This window comes from Nesoenas mayeri, assembly GCF_963082525.1.
Source record: "Nesoenas mayeri genome assembly, chromosome: 16".
NCBI classification, from domain to species: Eukaryota; Metazoa; Chordata; class Aves; order Columbiformes; family Columbidae; genus Nesoenas; species Nesoenas mayeri.
In genome coordinates, this window is record NC_137562.1 from 13,369,177 (window position 1) to 13,390,377 (window position 21,201).

Sequence of the window (21,201 nt, forward strand, 5' to 3'; positions counted from 1 at the left end):
TAGTATTTCTTCCTATATTTCTTTGGAATTTTTACTCTTTCTGGGCAAGATATCCACACAGACCACTTAAGATATGAGATAAGCCATACACATAGCCTAGCAAGAAAAGAGAATATGGAAGAAAACTAGGAAGGTGACAACAAATTAGTGACTATTTAAATATAGAATAAAATTCTTCCTTTGTTCAGGAAGTCGGAAACTCTCCTGTTCAAAATTGGTGTCTTCTTGAATGCCAAAAAGGGAAGAAAAAGTCATTTATAAAACAATTAGAAACAAGGTTTCAGCCTTGAGGGTCTTCCTCGGGGCATGGTGAAACTGGGACACAGCAAAACTAAACAACATCCTGTTCTCCGTTAGCCTAAGGAAGGCCCCATGGCCAAAACGCCTTCTCTAATCTAATTTTGTACTTTCGACAAACAGGTTGACCCTTCCCCTGCTAATTACTGTTCCGCAACTTGCGACATATTGTGCCAAGTTTGCCCCTTCATTTCTAGAGGTCACACACAATATAATGCATTTCTCCAAGCCATCTTCAAATCCTGCACTTTCATTTATGTCTGGAATGAACAACTTTGAAATGCCCACACGGGGAGAAGGGGGAAGCTATATAATTCAATTCTCCATTGCCTTTCACTGCTGCCAACATTAACTCTCCTGGGCAGCAGGATGAAATGCTACTGTTCCAATCTGGTAGGAGTTTGCATAACTGGAAAAAACCAACTAAGGTGCAAAGCAATGGAGAATAGGACCCAGCAATTTGAGGATGTCACCTGTAAAAAGAAAGAATGGTTTCTGTCACACGAGTTTATTGCAGATCAGAAATGTCTACAGTAACTGCGGGCATATAATATGATGTGCAAGGCTTCTATGAATGGGACCCTTGTGGCTTCTTGTCAGAACTGAAGCTGAAGTGATGACAGGACATTTGTAAGAAGTCTCTCCTGGAATGCTGAAGGACTTCCACAAGGAAGCATCTTGAAGATTGGGCTCTTGAGGCCCTCGGTTAAGAGAAGTCCTTCCAAAAAACATTAAAGGTTTTTGGTAAGGAGCACCACAGATAGATACCCTCAGAAACATCAAAAGAGCTGAACTGCTGGGTTTGAACTCTTTGCATATCCCAGAGTTGCAGAAGAGAAACATACAGGTGGTGACCGGCCAGTCTGCAGGTTGGGGTCAGGGAAAAAACAGAAAAGGAAAAACAAGCAAGCCCACAACTTCATACCATTACTATTGATGACAAAGCTGTCAAAAAAGTGACAATACTTCGTCTTCTGAGGGATCAGTGTGACCCACCAAGCACATTAACAGTTGGCATAACTTCTGTCTATTTGCAAGTTTTCAAAAAGATTGTAAGAAGAAACTGCAGAGGCTACAGGGGCCAGTTCTCCCAGTTGGGCATTGCTGAGAATGGGTGAGTCTGCAAGGTATCGCTTACATCTGCTCAGCTCCTGTTCATACATGTATACAAAGAGACTTTGAGACAGCAAACTCCTCCGTAAGACTCCAGCTGTGGTCACACATCACCCTTCAGCTGGTCCCTTACCCCCAGCCTGGGGCAGCTGCTGTGGCTTGAAAGGTCCCAGCACCTTCACACGCACTTAGGGACGCGACATCACTAAAGCTTTAGCTTAAATAGAAGTATTGTATCAATACACCTGCACATTTTTTATTGTGGAGTTTTTAAACGATTAAGAAGGGATTCTGTTGTAAGTTCCAGTACTGGTGTTCCAGCAGCCGCCCCAAAAGGCTGGTAAGCATCTGTAATGTGTCTGTAGAAGAACTCTGTGCCAACTTAGGACACAAAAAGAGCCTGCATTCCAATTCACCAGAAATATGGTCGTAGGTAGAAACATCGCCAGATCAAAAAGCATAAAAGCATGAAAAAGTACAGACAGCAGCCTCTTCGCCCTTAGTCTGGGTGTTGGGTCAGAGCACCTGGAAGCAGAACCTCCCCCAAAACAGGGCATTTATCCTGCAGAGGCTTCAGTATGAGCTACTTCAGCTCAGATTAACCAGCTGCAACCTACCCGGTCCCATTCATTCATCTCAGTCAAGTATCTCCAAAATGCACCTGATGCTTTTTTGCTCAAGCAAGACTCTTTTTACAAAAATAATGATGGGGAAAGGATCCCGTGGGTCTGCCTCCCCGCTCACCCCTCTGCACCCTTGCGCTGCTTTGGCCAGTCACCATTCAAATTCACTCACAGTCAGCACAACAGCGTCCCTGTTTCCAAATTCATCTGTGCCTGAACTTGCTGGAAGTTATACAACATCCTATTTTCTAGAAAATGGGTTTATTACAAAAATAAGCAAAGGATGACCCTGTAAAGAAAGACCCCGTTTCAAAAAGCAGCAAAAATCAAAGTTGTTTCTAGTTCCACTGATGAAATCAGTGTGAGCCTGCTCAGATATATTCCCTGTCTATAAAAATGAATATAACATTTGCCACTATCGCAGGGAGGTCTGATGACATGCTCATTAGTGTTCCTAGAGCAATTAGGGTTTGGGTGACAGACTACAATAAGAACACAAAGAGACATCTCCAGTGGATGTATTTCTGCTGTGCCTGGGAGCAGCCGAAGCAGAGCAACACCCAGGGGGACTCAGACTGGAGCAGTGGGGGGAAAGCAATGAGAATGCTGCTTAAAAATAAAACAGAAAGCAAGCTAGCCCTTAAAGGGAGCAAAAATCCCCTCACCTTTACCATAACAGTACGTGCCTCGATACCAGCCCGGGGAATGCCAACGAAACCAAGGGCTGTCATTTCCTTCTTTTCCAAAACGTTCACATAATCAACACGCTGTCTCTTCCCCCTCCCTCTGAAAGAAACACCAGGGTTTTCGGGCAGAAACACGCTGTCCGAGGCACTGAAGAGCAAGCACTGCGGGGCAGGTGTCAGTCAAACCCACCCAGGCCTTTTTGGGGCATTAGACACGGTTTTCAGCAGGACCCGTTGCTGATGCTGGATCTGCTGAGCGGTCCCTGCCCAGTGAACAGAGCTCTTAGTGCAGCACCCCCGCTGGCACATGACTATCGAGAACATATGCCTGATTCGATTTTAAATACAAAGCGCCTTCCCTTTAATTGAAACTTTGTGCATGAAAAGTTTATTAAGTTAGACAGCGATGCCGCAGAGAAGCGGTGGTAGAAATTGCCCTCGGGCTGATCCTGCCCAGCCTGCCATTAGGTGCTGTTACACTTAATTGTTGGTGAAGGCAACTTAGTGCTTGATCACATTCCTTTCACGTTAAACCTTCCCTTTGACACAGGTTCTTTGTTAGAGGCAGGTCTTTCAAATATACTTGGATAGACAGAAGTACCTTAAAACCAACCAGAGGTTTAAAAGGGGAGGAAGGCACCAATGTTAGTAAGAGGCGTGCAGGATTAAAGCTGGGAGGATTCAAACAGTCATTAATATAACAAGTATATTTTGCAATTTTTTTCACACCAAGGTCTTTCTAAAGACCAACTCCTTGTACCTAAAAGACTTGAACTAGTAACTGACCAGGATCACCAAGCTGAATGATGAAAGCACCCTTAAATTGTACATCATTCAGGGACTTTCTAGCGGATGCTGAAAGAGCCACGACTACACAAACTATAATTAAAAATAATGATATGCTGGTCACAAAATAGTCCTGTTGAAAAGAAGATTTAAAAAAAGCAATATTCTAAAGTTTAAAAAAAAAATTATAAGAGAAGGCTAATGGAATAAACAGAATATCAGACAACTAAGTAATGTATTGAAAAAACTATATGCAAGCATACATTCACTGCTAAATGCAGATAGTAAAACTATACGTGAAGACACTGAATAGATAGGAATGTTTCACAGACACTTCTTGTCCATATTTGAAACGAAAAGACACCAAGACCAGGCTGGATTGGGCTCTGAGCAACCTGAGCTGGTGAAGATGTCCCTGCTCATGGCAGGGGTGGCACTGGGGGAGCTGGGAAGGTCCCTTCAACCCACACTATTCTGCGATTCTATATGTGTATGTGCATTCCCTACCCGCTTCAGCTAAATCAGGGAGTTTCACAAAGAGCTGTGGCTGTACTTGGTTTGATCAGCTAAGCTGTCTGCAGCGTCTTTGTCTGCCTGCCAAAGGTAAAAACAAAAATTAAATCAACAGGTCAAGATAAGAGAGACCAAAGAGTTTTAAAGGAACTAGTGGACTGTTAACTTCCCAACACATCATGGAAAACAGCCCCGTAACTGCCAAAAGTTGTGGGATTGTCAACATAATTTCAATTTGGAAAGTCAAGGCTGACTCCAGAGAAGCAGGGATCAGCTAGCCTAGTCTTAATAATTGGCAAAATAATAAAAGATTCATTCATGAACTATCAACAAAGAATTGCAGGCTACAACTACAATTGCAGTGTTTCGTGGAAAACTGGTTTAAACAAATCACACTTATCTTTTTTTGGCAGGACTGCAAGTCTGACTGATAGAGGCAGCTGTGATAATAAACTAGGCTTGAACTTCTCCAAGGTTTCTGACTCAACTGTACCTGAATTCTACTCAAAGCCCCATCCTCTAGTGACCAAATGGACTTAAATAAGTGGCTCAGGGACTGACCTCAAACTGCAGCTGTTAGTGGAGAGCTACCGGGGTACAGCAATTGCACTGAGATTGGTTTTCGGTCCAGCCCTGTTGAGTAGTCTGTAAAATATTAAGGTGGTAATTAAACTTATTGTCATTAAAGCTAACAGACAGCAAAGACTGGAATAGGGGAAAGTTCTGTCTCTCACTCACCTCCACACACAGGCACCCAGCCTGCAAACGGGGATTCTTTAAATTAAATTGTACACATCTGGGGTTTGGGTTGTGAGTCCCTCTGCAGTCAGGACACAATTCTCAGCACGTTCCAGCAACGCTCCACGTAAACAAGGGCAAAATGAGTTAACACCTGAGAGAAGAATCCCAGCAGACAACCCTAAACTGCGAATTATCCTGCTTTTGAGAATTAACGCATGCGCTGCTTCCTTGTTTAACGTATGCTTATACAATCCCATGTCCCCTCCTACAGTCTCTGGATAGTATTGGTAATTAGCAAGATGGAATTAATGCAAAATAAGATTTATTGACAGTCCCTGAAGTTTCAATATTTAGTTCAAATCCACATCTCAAGTTGAATGAAGTGTCAGCGAGGTTGAAAGCAGCATGTTCAATAGCAGATATAGAGCTGGATGTAAACAAGCAACTTACAACTGCAATATGGGGAATTAGATTCCCCTTCAAGTTCCCATTTTAGCTTTTTGCACAAAACTTCTCCTATGCAGCCAAAACCCGAGTGGCTCGAGGCTCCACAGGAGGCAGGTTGCAATTCGGTTGGTGTGTCCTGCCAGGTCCTTCATTTAAACCTTTTCTGATCCAAACGCAGACAGAAATTAAATACAGCTGCTCTTCTGGTGAGCCTTAGACTCATAAATGACTGTTTAAATGGTCTAATGGAGTACCATATTTAAGACATACCAGGTTACGTGTCCCCACGGCTTTGCGGAGCCCTGGCAGCAGGACAGGCAGCGCAGTCAGCGCAGTGCTGACATGGCTTTTGTACGGCTCCTCCTCCTAGAAAACCGTCTGAGATATTATTGTAAACTGTAACCTAGATGTACAAGACCCACTTTTCATTACAAAGCACTGACCAGGAATCTAGTTTCCTTGGCCTATTTAGAAAAAAAAAATAGTTTGGACATTATGCCACCATGGCTTTTATTGATCATTTAAGAATACAACTTATTTCCAGATTTCTGCCCTCAATATTTCCCCCTAGAAAGTAAGAATAATTGCTTCCTTTTACACGAAATTAATCACTACAGTTGCTACAACACTTGAAAGATGTGACATCACCCAGCACCAATGCTGTGCTATACATATTTTAAACGGACTAAACTATTATTGCAAGTAAGAAACACCACTGCTCTGTTGGATTCAGTCACAACTCACAGCACTGCTGTAAACAGCAGGTTGCAGGTTTGTCTTCCTGCAGAACAAACCGATGGTTTGCACACCGGCAGGACTGCGGTCACAAGTTACCAGCATTCCCGGTCTCCCCATAGAGATCAAACTGGGAGCTGCCCTCACCCCATTTACTCCTTGCCTGCTTCATATCGCAGGGCTTGGACCAGTCATCCAGCCTGCTTCCCTTTCATCAAATTAAAGTTCTTCTAGGTGTCATCCTCACCTCTAATTACAGGCAGTCAAAATTGGAAGAAGCCTTGAGGAGCACTGGAAGGAAACTGTGGGATATTGTGGAGCTGGGAGCACCAGATGTGCTGTGCCTGAGAGCCACATCTGGGTGGGCAGGGGTTGGGCTGAACCGCTGCCCGAAGCTGAGGCACTTCCAATGGAAGCGGACAGCAGGTCCAGGTTGGAGGGTGACAGCATCCATCAATAAAGGCCCTCTCTAAGATTTCAGACTTGCATGTCCTGATTTACCTTGGGCAAAGTAGTGATAAATAAGAAGCAGGTAAGATCATCTGCCTGCTGCACATGGAAAGCATTTATACTTTATATTGAGCAATTACTAGAAATTATAAAATCTGCTGAGGAGGCCCCTCTCTGACAGCATACTACCTTTCCAAATACCTGTGTGTTGACAGTTTTTACAGCTTATCCTAAAGTCTATGTAGATAAGGCTAATGTCTGCTGTAACATGGTGCCTGATCCTTTCTGAGGATGCTATTTATTTTGCTAACATACCACAAGGAGTTCCACCAGCAATTTGACTACAGGGTTCCTTGGATGATGGGAATTTCTTTTTCTTAGTGCAAATGCACAACTGCAGAACAGTCAGTTTGCAGTTCCACAACTCCTCTTGGCGCCCCCTTAGCGCAACATAACCCATTTCCCCAAACACGCTCACCTTTGACTGACGCAGCTCTGGATTTCCTCCTGCCCTTTTTCTCACGAAGGAGAGGGCAGGTAGGTAAGATGACTTCAAGGAGAAGGAAACGCTGAAACCGTCACTAAGGTCCCCATAAATATTCCCCATGGACCTCATTACACATTTGAGCAAACATTACCTTCACTCACACAGCTAAATTTCCTGTTTGCTTGGCTGATCAATTCCTCATCAAATTTTAATGTTGGGTTCAGGCTGTCTGTGGCGTTTTAATTAGCCCTAAGATTGCACAGCGTTGGAGGCAAAGCTCAGAACCATCCCCATCCCCTCTGCCTACACCGAAAGGTGGAAGGGGGTTGGGAAGGGGGAGAGAATGAAGAGCAAAGGACTAATTAGCTCTTGTTACTAGGTTAAGTCTGCTCTCTAGCGGTCACATCACACACCGAACACAGCATATAAAAAGCCATCAGAAAACGGCGTCTTAAACCGTAGCTGAATTCCGCTCCATCAACTGAGACACAAGAGGGACAGTGTCCATCACACTTAGCCCTGCTGCTGCCACCTCCAGCATTTCTTCCCCCTGTGCAGAGTCTTGTTTCCCCCCCAAATCCAGAATTTTGTATACTTTTATCAGTACTCTCCATTTTGGCACAGGAAGATACTGCAATGAACTGTGGCTATTTAAAATCAAACACACTTCGCTCCATCCAGCATGAATAGTTTTGAACGATGGAGAACGCACAGTCTATACATCCTGCTGTCCATAACCATGAGCCAACAAATGGCCACATTTTGATGTGCAGTTGGTTGCTGACAAGCCTGAGAAGTTCTATGTATTTTGTTCTCACTGTATGTAAAGCTTTTCATTTAACTGAGTTCAACCTGTGTCCTCTGGCAGCAAAGACAATCACATAATTTTGAAGTGTGATACAAGCAGGATAAAGCAGTCCAGTATTCCAGCGATGTTTCTCTCACCCTTTTAATGTAAACAATACTAAAGCAACGGTTTAGTATAAGACTTAGCCAGTATAGTCTTTGACTCAAGCAGCGCTGTTGTGTTTCACGGCTTCCTGAAAAGAACCTGCACCCATTCCCCATAAAAGCACAGACGCATTGCACCGGGGGGGTGCAACAGCACAGCACAATTAACAAGTCTATGGACAGATGTTGCTGTATGACAATCATCTGCTTCATCCCAAACCCGGGGACTGCAGTACTTCCAACCTCAGGTTTGGGAAGCTTGATACTAACAGAATTATCTAATCAAACTCCTCTGAAATCCACCTCATTTTCAACCAGATTGAAAAAAAAGTTACATTAAAATCTGTACAGATTTATTAAAAGAAAAAAAAAAAGAGCTGGAAAGAACTGAAAATGAAACAAATTCCTTATTTCCTTTTGCAGCTTGGGAGTGGCTGGTGTAATTATTAGTCTGCATATTGCCAAAGTGATGTATCTATTTAAAACAGCTGCTCATTTCACACAAATAGTAAACTACACCCAACTCCAATCTGCTTAGAATCACAAGTTCTTTGAGACCATATGAATAATATCAGCAACTGCAAATGCACCTACTTATCACAGAGATTGTAGCATATGTAGCTGGTGCTACAAGGAATAGCCACCCAGGGTCATTTACAGAACAGCTACGAAAGTTACCAGACAAGTATATGTTTTCAGGCCCAAAGTTTATATTTTATTTGCGTATTTCCCCAAACGAACGGCAAGATATTTGGCTTCATTCTGACAGATAGAAGGTTTCCACTACTACATGGAAAAGAGCAGAAAAAATAGTTAAGCTGAGCCTAAACTCCCTGCTTGAAACCTAGATGCACTTAATTTAGCAAGTACAAAATAGTTAGTATTATCAAAGTACCACTTAGTACCAAGTACAGCAGACTGCTAGTATTTAAAAATACATTAGCTGGTCATCATAATCTCCATGTCTCACAAGGCCTGGACCAGCTAATACTCTGTTAGTCTACACCAGGAGCTACATGTTCAGAGCTCACAAAACACACCTCTCTTTCCAGGTAGTGCTGGGGTCTGAACGTGAGCAGGTTTTGCTCCCACACTTTAGAACAAAACCTCATCAGTTTGGAAAAAAGCAGAATCAAAACACAAATATCACTTCATATACGGTTAGAAAAAGATTAAGAAATACTTAACCAGAATTCATTTACAAGACATAGGTATCTTTATAAGCAAACACAAAAGGAAGGGTTTTCTGCCCCAGCTCTATTTCTTTGCAGTGTTTCTGAGACCTTTATCTGTTAGCAATTGTGTCAAACAGTAGGAGCGTGTTTCTCTTCCAGCTTTCACAGATAACATTCACCTGTATTTAACTGGATTTTGTCCCTTGCAAATAAAAAGCAGCTATCCCCAGGCTCCAGCCACTTCGTATGTAAACAAAAGCAGTACATTAATACGACTATTAGCTCCAGTGCTCAAACCAAATAAGGTGAATTCCACCAATAAACTGTTTTCCTCACGTGTTTCATCCCACGGTGTTCTGCAAGCCAGGCCAGGCTCAGAAGCTTTCAAAACCTGCGCTTTGCAGGCATCCCCCCCCAGGGAGCAGGATCTGGCCCTTTATTTGCTGCTTTGCTCACAGCTGAAATGCCAGCACAGGTGTGGGGCATCAGCCCTCAGTAACGGTTCAAACACAGAACCCCATGGACAAGGGAAAGGCAGAACGGCTTGTGGGTTTTCAGCTGGTGGATAAGGGGCAATACCTCATCTCTTGGAAATAATCCTATGGGATTCTTGGGGGTTTTAGCCCTATGCCTTTTGCCAGCTAAGCGATCAGAAGCAACGCGCCACCGATGTAAATGTTTTTAACAGTGCTAATACAACACACACAGCACGATCTGCCACTATGCTCTGTCACTACAAATACTTAACACCGAGGAGTAACTTCCTCTAGCTCAGCCCCTGGATCCTGACACAAATGGGTCCAGGTTCACCCCACAAACCCAGGACCCTCGTCAGGCTGAAGCAGGTGCCGTGTACCGCAGGCAGCTTCGCTGCCAAAGGGTTTCCACGGGCAGAGCTCTCCCCAAATCAATGTTATCAATCCCACTTGTAATTTTACAAACTTCAAAGGGTTAAGACAGCAAGCGCATTTATTGACTGATGCTTCTTGGTGGGTTCAGTAAAGCATGACTGATTAGAGCCCAGTTCTAAAGAGCCCAGCTTTGTGAGGCTGGAATAAATGGGAGTCTGTCAATAACTCAGATCCAGGCATATTGACATAGTTTACAGCCTCAATAGGCAATTAACACTTTACAGTGGATATTACCCAGTGGCCTCCCCATGTTTTACTGCACATTTTCTGCCGTCAGCTGCAATATCGAAGGTTTGGAATAAAAATTGTATTGGACAGACAGCACCTTTGTTCAGCGGCACAGAAATTCCTGAACCTCTGGGAGAGATCACAGTTTCATTCCTCTTTATTCACTCTCTCGCACCCCTTGTTTCACTTCCTCCATCATTCACAGTTTCTATCCTACATTGGTGAACTTAAGATTAAGAAACACTCTTAACCAAGTAATTAAATCTGGTAGATACCAAAAACTCTCTAGGGAAACCCCAAAAGAGTGACAACCCAGCCTCTACTCCTACTATAGGAGACCCTGAGTAAGTTCACAAACAAACACCACTTTGGGACACAAATTATACCGACAAGTCACCAAAATTCAGCGAGAAGCATTGAAAGCAAAGATCTGAATTAAAAAGTCACATTCAGCTCACAGCCATCTCTCGTAAGCAGGTCCAAGCCCAGACCCCACACCGACCAAGGCAAAACTGCAACACAACTTCCTACCAGTTGCACATCCACAGGAAAGAGGGGACAAAAAAATACACAAGAAGGTGGATTCTTTCTTGTTTGGTTGTTTTTTTTTCTCTATTTAGCACCAACTCAATACTCTGGCTGGGCATTTAGACACCACTACCATTGCTGTTTAGTTCAGTCCTTTTGCACCAGCAGCACCGAAGGTCAAAGTCCTGAAAAGCAGAGTTAGTGGGGCTGGTGTGCAGACACCAGCCCTGGCTGGACGGGCTAGACAAGGAAAGCAGAACCACAGCACATTTACAACGACGTTTTGCACGACCAACCCATAAAGAATTCTTTTTGTGAGCAATGGAAAACGAAATATTACTTACCCCAGAACAAAACATTTGAGAGGAACAACCTTAACGACGCCTCAAGCCAGAAGAGAGAGCTGGGAGAGGAACGGGGCGCTTGCAAAATGGGTTCAGCTGCTCCTTGTTCCCTGGCCCAGAGGAGGCGGGCGGGCCAGGAGCTGCACCGGGCGGTAATTAGGCAATTAGCGGGGGTGGGGGATCGAGGGGACTGTGGGGATGGTCCTAATGCCTCCAGCCAGGGAGCGGTTCAGTTGCAATTTGCCACGTTTGGGCAAATGACCCGGTGGTGACACCGGGCGGGAGGTGCGGGGCTCAGGGGGGGTCCCTTGTCCCCCGGTGCGGACTCCGGGAGGTCCATTATCCCCGGTGTTTGGGGCTCAGGGAGGTCCCTTGTCCCCTGTGTGCGGCTCCACAAGGAGATCGCAGCACCCCCCAGGGCTTCCACGTGGAGGGGAGGATGAATAGGGCTTTATTCTTTAAGATAACACAAAGTTACAGGTTCTGAATGAAAGAAAATGGCTCATCATTGATTCACGAGAAGGCTCGGGTGAAGTTACACGGAGATTTAACACAGGCCATAGAATTCCCACGGGCACCATTTTCAGCAAGAAAAGGAAATCATTTTCTCTATCTGTGGCTTGCAGAGGATTCTCTCTCTTGCCTTCGTTTTGCTTTTAAGGGAGGAAAACTCCGTAGATCACAGATTATTACATGGCTGCAAGGGGCGATAGGGAATTGATCCTCATTTATCCCGTGTCCAGTACCAAGACACCAGTGGAATTTTCCAAGAACAGGCAAGGTGCAAACTCAGTCCCCAATTACCAATATTTCACTTACCTGAAAAATATGGAAGTCTTGTAAACTATTTTAAAATAAGTCATGTATTTTGCTCCTCACTTTTCTGATTTCAACTTTTTTTTTTTTGGGTGGACTGAATTTATCAAATATCTGCAATTGATATCGTGTATTTCCATGCACCGGATAGGTTGGCAAAAGGATTTGCCATCAGCAGCTCCCATTTACTTTTAGATTGGAGAATTTGGAATTGTAACATATTTAATGTAAACCTTGGACAAGAATAATTAAAGACAAAGTCAGAAGGTTTAAGAGGAGGAGCTAAACAAGCCTTTAGTCCCATATCAAAGGCTTCCTACACATTCAGCATCTATCAGTGACATTTAAATACAGTGCTGCCCAGCTAAGGCTGGACAAGCTGGGTCCTAAGCCAGAGGCAAGGCCTAAACTAAGCCATGCTCATGAGCATTATACCCATCGCCTCTGCTCTTCCCAGGACCCAATACCTCTGTACCCCACAGATACATTTTGTGTGGCTGTTCCAGCTCACTGGGCAGTAGCCTGGGGTCTAAACAGGCTCTGCAACGAATACGATCAGGTGTCATAAACATAAAGCTTATTTCTGAGAAAAACAAACAAACCAAAATCCCAGGGATTGTGTTCTGGAGTCACTTACATGGTTCTGAAGATTTTAACCCAGGGGTTATTTCAATGATTTATTTATTTTTTTCTTTTTATCAGAGTAGAAAACAGATCATAGACCAGCGGTAGAAAGGGAACTTCTTGCTCCTGTGTTAAAGTCGTGTGCCTCCCAATCACAACCCCCAATTTCCTGAAAGAAAATAAATAAAAGCATTAGGAGCAGAGGATATATGTAATAATATGTATATGTAATATATCCAGCAGCTGGATATATGTAATAATTGGCTTTCCCCTTTGAATTTCTCTTGAGAACTAGAAATAGAAATACCACAGTAGCTTTCTTCCCCCTCCCTATCCCTCTATGGATGTGGAATGGAGTAGGTTAGAGAGGTAGTCTAAGAAATACCACGGTATCTCCATGCTGGGAGAAATCAGTGGGAAATGTTTCCTCCAGAGAAAAAGACAAGACAAAGTTATGTCACCTTTCCAAAGGAGGAAAAGATAAATAAGCAGAGCCCCAAAGGTGAAACCAGCCATTTCTGTCTGCCCTTGCTACAAGCTCAAAAGAAAAAGCATCCCTGGCAGACTGTTGGGAGAGATGTAGCTGCAAGTTTGCTAAAGGAGACGAGGTACAACCTGTTCCTGAGTCGCTACTTGAAGAAAACGATCACTTGAAAACCCTTGTCTTTAATGATTATTACTCATACCAAAACCAAAATACACGCGAGAACAAAGAAGTGAGCGATACATGAACACTCTTTCCCAAGCAGACACAGTCCTGAAAGTCTCAATTCTGGACTTGAAACTGGAAAGGCACCAAGAAGCAAAGGGCTTGTCAGGAAAGAAGATGCTGTTCAGCCTAAGTATAGCCTGGCAGCTCAGACCTTAAAGAATCAGGGCAGTTAGTACATCTACTAAAGCAAAACAAACAAACAAACCCCGAACACCACACAACACCCAAACCAAACACTAGCAAAATCAGTCCCCAGATGTTGTTCTGCGTTTGCACTGAGCTTCTTTCTTCCGTGGTCCCTTTTTTGGGGAGCAGGTGATGTCCCCATCCTGGTTTGTGAGCCAACCAGCCCAGTCTGGCAGCCTGAGCTGTGACCCCGGTGTGGGATCTGCCAGGCAAGTACATCTGGCACATCTTCTGATCTGAAGTCCCGTGGTTTCCCTTGTGATGTGGCAAAGCACATGGCCCCCAGTACATCTGTATAATTAATGTGAGGGGAAAATATGAACAACAACAGAAAAAAAAAAAGAAGCCCTCAAAGAACAGAAGAGAACAGAAGCTGTTCAGGGTCAGCAGAAGGTCTGATAGCAGAAAGATGCAGCACAGAGCCACGGGACGGGTTTGCCTCCATACGTTGGGGTGTTTGGGAGATGAGGAGAGCTCTGTTTGTTCCATGTGCCACTGAACAAGTTATCCATCTCTTGAAACATCTGTTTTACCAGTTTCTGAGAGTTTGCAAGCGCTGGAAGGCAGGGACACTAGCTGTATTTACATATAAGGTCTCAGTTGGACCCAATAGCAATACAGAAACCAGAATAAAATAATCATCTGCCGATTTCAAACAGCAGGAGTTACCACATCTGCAAAACATTTTTAGCACTTTGCTGTGTTTTGCCATATTGGGGGATTTGAACATTTTACTTGGCTAAGCTGGGATAACGGGGACAAGTGGCCTGCAAAGGACAGCAAGAGGTTCGGGGGCAGCAGGGGCCAAAAAGCCAAAGCCAGCGGGTCGTTTCTGAGCCCCGTTCCACTCAGATCTTGTTCTTTGCAATTGCACTGTCTGTAAAAAAGGAGAAACAAAAATAAGCCTTTTACTCTTAAAGGTGAAAGGGAAATCCTGAAATTCAAAGGAAACTTCTAATGTGATTTATAATATTTATAAAAGCCTGTTATCAGGGAAGTGTTGGATTAATTTCTTCCCCCTATACACCCAGAAGGTCATAGGTAGGGGATGAATTTCCATGTTTTATATTATGAACACTCTCCTGTTCAGACCTCTCTTGTGCCACCCTCCTTCGTGGGGATTTCATTTGTATTTGTAAGAGTCTGAGTGACATTCCATTGCATTAATAGATAGTTAACATGCTACGAAGAATTTTTTTGTTAACCTTTATTTTAGATTTCCCGTGATTATGAATTCATTTTACATTGGAAGTAATAGTCCCCTTTCTAATGAATTCGTCTGGTATTAACATGACTCTCACAATTGTGTCCATAGGTGCTCAAATGCAATTTAGCATTAGTTAAATGAGAGTTAATGGACACTAAAAGTGCCACTTATTTTCTAAGCGATCCATTAACACTAAAAAAAAGGAAGGCAAAAGCCAGCCAGCAGATTCCTTTGGTAAGATAACTCGGAGATCTGTTCTCCATGTGTTAAATTTGTTTTGATACTGAGGGTGGCTTTTAAGGCACTGGGTGAGTGGATGAATATCACAGGTGTCAGAGTGCAAGAATCTGATGTGAAAAAGGGTGAAAATTTGTCCTGAAGACACTGGGGAAAGGAGACAAGCCCAGGACAGCAGGGAATTATTGCCTGATGCCAGCCAGCCAGAGATGATGTGGCCACTGTTAAGCTGGCAGTTCTGAATGGGTAGTAAACACCAGCAGTTACTAGTGAATACTTAGAAAAAAAGTCTTATAGGAGTTAAACTAGTTTTTACTTCAAGTACTATTATCACTAGTCAACTGAGATAGTAGTAATAAATACGCTAAGACTATGTTTTAGTTTCCTCTTTCATGAAACCGTAATTAGTACTAATTCAAAACATTTTTAAGGTTGTTAATAAAATGCAATCATTTCAGCTAGGTAAGGAGGAAGAAAGGATGCTTTTCCCCAGTATTCAAATTCAAGTTGAAGTGAAGAACACTTGTGAATCCTTTTAACGAGAAATAAATCGCTGAAGCAAAATTGATCTTGGTACACAAGCTTTTCCACTTTACTTTCCATAACTTTTCTTTAGAAGGTGATCTACAAGAAACTCAAACATACAGGTTCTGCAGCAAGGAAGCTCCAGGTGCTACAGAACTTGCTTCAGTGAGTGACACTGTCAGCTCAACCTAAAGATTACCCCGGCAAGAGGCATATGCCAAATATTAATGCAAAATGCCATACGTACTTCTTTATAAGCCTCCTAACAAAATCACTGCACTTCTGATTTTTTTTTGGTGAAATTAGATGCTAACATTGTGTGTGTGTGTGTCCTAAACTACAGTTCAGTATGTTGAATGCTCTAAAATTCAAGGGGTTTGTTCACCTCTTTGTAATAGAGAAATGCTTCGAGTTGTCAGTCCTGCACCAGGGACACAAACTGCAGCACTCAGCAGGGGCGTGGAAATGCAGCACTAGGTGATACTAAAGTAAGGCTAGAGCCTATTTTATCAATTGTGCCTTAAGAAGAGATGCTCTGTGGCATTATTCCATTTGGATGTGAAAGACAAGCATAGATGCAGACTGACATTATTTCCAACCAGAAGGATACAAAGCCCAACATAGATAGATGATAATTAGATATGATGATATAGATATAGATATAGATGATGATATAGATATATATAGATAGAGATAGACATATAGATAGATATGGATATAGATATATAGATTATATGGATAGATATAGATATAGATAGGTGATATAGGTGATATAGATGATATAGATATACATATAGATGTAGATGATATAGATGATGATGTAGATAGATATATAGAGATTAGAGATATATAGATGTAGATGATATAGATAGATATAGATAGATATAGATTATATAGATGATATAGGTGATATAGATGATATAGATATACATATAGATGTAGATGATGTAGATGATGATGTAGATAGAGAGATATATTAGAGATATATAGATGTAGATGATATAGATAGATATAGATATAGATACAGATATAGATACAGATATAGATATAGATAGATGATATAGATGATGATGTGGATAAATATATAGAGATTAGAGATAGATTAGATATAGATATAGATGATATAGATATAGATATGTGAAAGGGGATCAGCAAAGGGTGCCATGGTGGGCCAGGAGCAGCAGAGGACAGGGGGAGCTGGGTCTCAGCAGGTTGTGGGGAGCAGATGGAAGGGGGTGCAAAGCCAGCAGAGCTCTCTGAACCAGCGCAGGGCAGAGGCGATGGAGCTGCCTTACTTAATCATTCCCTCCATCAGCACCAGCCTCCAAAACACCTTAGTGCAGCTCTGTTCCTCTCTCGTAGCTCAACAGAGCGTGCTAAAACAACTCCGTGAACAACCTGAAAAGCAAATAACTTGAAGCATTTTACTTTTAAAAATCTACCTTCATCAGTTTAAGGTAATTAGTTCTGGGAGGTGATGATAGAACGCGGAAAGTTGCTGCAAGTAACAGCAGCAAAACTCCTGACACAGATCGGGTACAGACTGCACAGCCAAACGATGCTTCCCATGTTTCAGAAATCACATTGTCAACAAGGTTTCCAGGCCTGAAATTAGCTGAAGTAATCAGGAGCTGTTGGCAGTAAGCAGCGGGCAGCTTGTTGGATTGCTTTTCTTCTTCAGTGCAAGAAAAGGGTAGGTAAGAAGTTAGGCAGGTCATTTCTAACCCAAGTGGGCTCCTTCTGGCCACAGGATGTACTTTCCACAGAACTTGATTGAGACGACAGCTCTGAGAACTGGACCATAGTCACTTATGACATACAAGAAAAGCAGACGCTTCTGCAAAGATCCCCGAGATATTCACTCATTTAGGTCATCTCATCATTTTCCTACAGCTGTGTTAACAGGCACCAGTCTTCCAGTTTCCCTTCACACCCAAAAAAGTAGCATTTGAAGGAATTTCTCCTGCACTGCTCAGTCCTGTACGACTACATAAAAGCAAAATGACAAAAATTGATGGAGACCACTGCAAGCGTCTGAAATTACAGTCATCATTTGCAGAATCGCTTATGATTTAACCCAGCGATGGGCTTAACTACAAGGCTGGTGGAAGGGAAAAATGCATCCTTTCAGCTTCTGTATCCCCGGGAGCGCGTTGCTTCCAGATTGCTGCCAGTGGCCCCACCAACCTGCCTTCCCACTGAAGCTCTAACCATGTAGAAGTCCTGCCTGAACACCCAAATTGTTGGGTCATTTCATAGAGGCCAGATTTTTGACCCTGTAGTGCTTCAGGTAAAGTCTTTCAAAAGGACTATAGGTGTTTCCAGCGTTTTGTTCCCATGCAGACACAGCATAGGATATATATGCCATGAGAACAACTTCCACGCAGGACGGGTCACTCCAGGACCGCAGGGGACATGTCAGGGGCTGAGGACAAGCTGCCTCTCCACGTGTCCCCTCAGCCTCTGGAGAGCTGCTCAAACCAGCACCTGACTTCTGCAGAAGGCAGCACAGGATGAGGCCTCTTCTGTTTAACCATGAGGGTCAGAGGTGTCCTGATGAACAGGAATTTTCCTCCCTCCCTGGCCTTGCACCTGGTTTTCTCCGTTTGCCAATTACCAGATGAAGTGTAGCAATAAATCATCATCACCTCAGAGGAAAGTCCCCTTGCAATCACAACATCCTAATTCCACGGAAAAGGCGCATGTTCCAGAGTTAAATCACTGAGTGCTCGCACGAGGGCACATCTTCTTCTTTTTCTTTCTGTTTCCCACCACTTCAGCTGCTCTTGCCTGTTCCGCAGTATCTTCAGATGACATTTCCGAGGCAGTTACTAGGTCATTTTGGTTGGGGAAAGCAGAACGAATACCAAGACTCGCTTTGTCTTAATTTTACTGCAAAGGAAAAGAAAAAAAGCACAGGTTGATGATATTTGGATCCATTGAGTTAATATGCAGCCGCAAATATGAAGGAAATTAGAAGATACAAGAAGAGAACTGAGTTCATCAAGTCGTTTATAACAGCACAGGCAGAGCAAGGGAGAGTCTAACATCCTCAAAACAAGACAATAATTCAACAGAAATCTTACTGCCAAAGGCCATAATTACAATGAAGCAGTTTAATCGCGCACTAGGTCTTGATTTAGCCTCCAGGTTTGGCCTTTTGTCTCTGCTCACTGGCTTTGTGTGCACAGTTGGCACATGTGGCGGTATCTTGTGTCCTTCTAAAGGTAACATAAAAACATAGTGGAGCCTTCAGTTGTTTTTTCTTTTTCCTTTTTATGATGAAAGGAGAGCTGATTTTAAATTTGTCCCTTTTGTCTTCTTTTTTGTATAGCTTGTTTGTGGTTCAATTATCATGACATTCTCCCTGCGGATAGTGATGCTTTGGGAATCTGGTAATACTTAACAGAGATAAAAAAATAAAAGGATCCTGTCTGCTGAGCAGAAAGTAATTAAGGAACCTGGAACATGCAGAGGGCAATAAAGTTATTGAAGGAACAGTATTCATTAAGCAAGATAAAGCACAGCAGGGCACGCATTCCTGGCCCCATCCGCTGTGCCCTACACAACATCAGGTATTTAAGGGCTAAGGCTATAGTGGTGCTATACGATGGACAGTGTGAGGGAGCAGAGTGCTAATGAGTAGGAAGCCCAAAATGCAATATCTCACTGCTTTTCTAAATCAGTCCTTGTTTAAACTGAAGCTCAGCAGTCGGCTGAAGAAATAATTCCCAACAGCATTCTTAGCCTAAACTTGCTCTTCAACATTATTCCAGTAGAGTATTTTGCACCTATGGGTTCAGAATTGGTTGAAGAGTGGCCCTCGGTAAACATTTGTTGCTCTGCTAGAGACATTACCTTCTGACTGGCTGATATGGTATTGTCCCCACTCCTGAACAGGTACCTACACAGAACAGAGCAACAGAACACAAATAAAATACGCATCTCCAAACTCTGTGTTTACAAGTTCCGTTTCTTCAAGTGTGCACACAGAAATCCTTTAGTTGGTGTCTTCAGGGAAGCTGCAGTAACGCAAACTCTTTGAAAGCTCTAGGAAACCTTTAGTTTGTAACATGACAGCTCTAATTCTGGGGATGCCGCATCTCCAGCAGCTGCTGCATGTCATTGCAGATTGAAAAGATATTGGGTGCATGGTAAAGACCTTCAGAATCATCTCTTTGTATCCAAAACTTTATCTTAAATAAGTGTCACTGCAGTATTTAGTTTCCTTATGTTGCCACAACATAGGAAGTTGTTATTATTCTTGCTTTACAGAGACAAAGAAAGTTGTCTTGGTCAAAGTGACACAGAAAGTGTGTGGCAGGAATGGGAAGTGAAGCCAAGTCTCCCAGCCCTCGTCATACCCAGTTCCTGATCTCCTTCATCACGACCTATGAAATTCGGGGATTTTTTTCCTTTGTTTCTTTTTCTTCCTGTTCTCAGAATGCATTTACGTTTTATTTTTAACCTTTTCCGTTCAGCTCTTATGGCTAGAAACACGATTCAAACCACACATACACATGACTTGAGGGCCTAACGCTATCTGGTAATTTCTCTCAATTCTTACCAGCTGGTTGCAATGCCGTGTTTGTACTCCATAAATATCAAAAGTGATTACGCAACAGGTAATAAGCACACAATGTGAGCTTTTCACTGTTCCCTTGTTTCTAACACTTCTCCTCCTGTCTCCTGACTGCCCACCACACTCTGCAGCCCCAAACTTTACATGATGTTTCCTGAATTTATATTATGTTTACTCACTAGTTTTTTGTGTGCACAAGAAGTACCTTTGACTCCTCAAGCTCCTTCTAACGATGCTGCCTTGGGTCACACCTAGGGCTGTCTCACCTTGACTGGAAAGTGGCATTTTTCCACCCAAAAATCAAGGATTTCCCATTTAAAGGGCCACTCTGGGTGCCACAACCAGTGTAGCTCACCACATGGCAGGGAGATGGAAGTATGAGGAGAACGAGGGAGAAATCCAGTGTTGGGAAGAGTGGCACCTTTGTCTGAGTATATAAATAAAGCAGGAGTTTATCATAATTTATTTATAAAAACTATTTCTAATCTAATTCTTTTCATATTATCTAGGGGCAAGAGAGACGAGACAAAAAAAAAAGAGATTCTTAATCAGGAATTGCCACATCAAGTGGTTTTGATTAATATGCAAAACATAGATTATAAATAGATTTATAAATAAATGATCAACTATGTCTGCTGCTTTATTTATCTATGGACTTGCAGAAAATGTGAAGGCTGAATTCTGATTAAATGAGAATCGCCACTAATGGCGAACTGGATGGCTCACAGGGACTGGTAAAGGAAAGTGAGAATATATTTGCATAGCACCTTTGATTCGGAAGAACTTCCAAGTGCTTTACAGAATTAATATTATGTTTTAGGGGTCACTTCATCCATTACTGAAATACAGCCTCTGAGGAGAGGACGAAAGATAACTTTCTGCATCTATTTCACCTCTCATTGAAGATCTCAAAGCACTTTGCACGCTAATTAAGTCTCCTATTTTATATGTGCAATCTGCTCCTTCTCCAAATTACTAAACTAATGCAACCTAGAGTATCAGGAATAAAGCCAAGGAAAATTCACCAACTGCTCCTTGGTATAACGTCATTTCACTTCCAGATCACCAGGTCGAGATCAGCTGGTATGTCAAAAAGATGTGCACCTGAACAGCAGTGCAGATCCCAAATAACTACGTCCACACAACTTAGAAGTTCAACCCTTTGTATCAGACCAACCCAAACTTCTCATCTGAGGGCACTATAGTGTTCCCCCTTAACCAAAACCTCAGCCCCAAAGTTTGCAGCTCTAACCTGCATTTCCTTGCACTGATGCATTCTGCTGTGGAGAGACACACA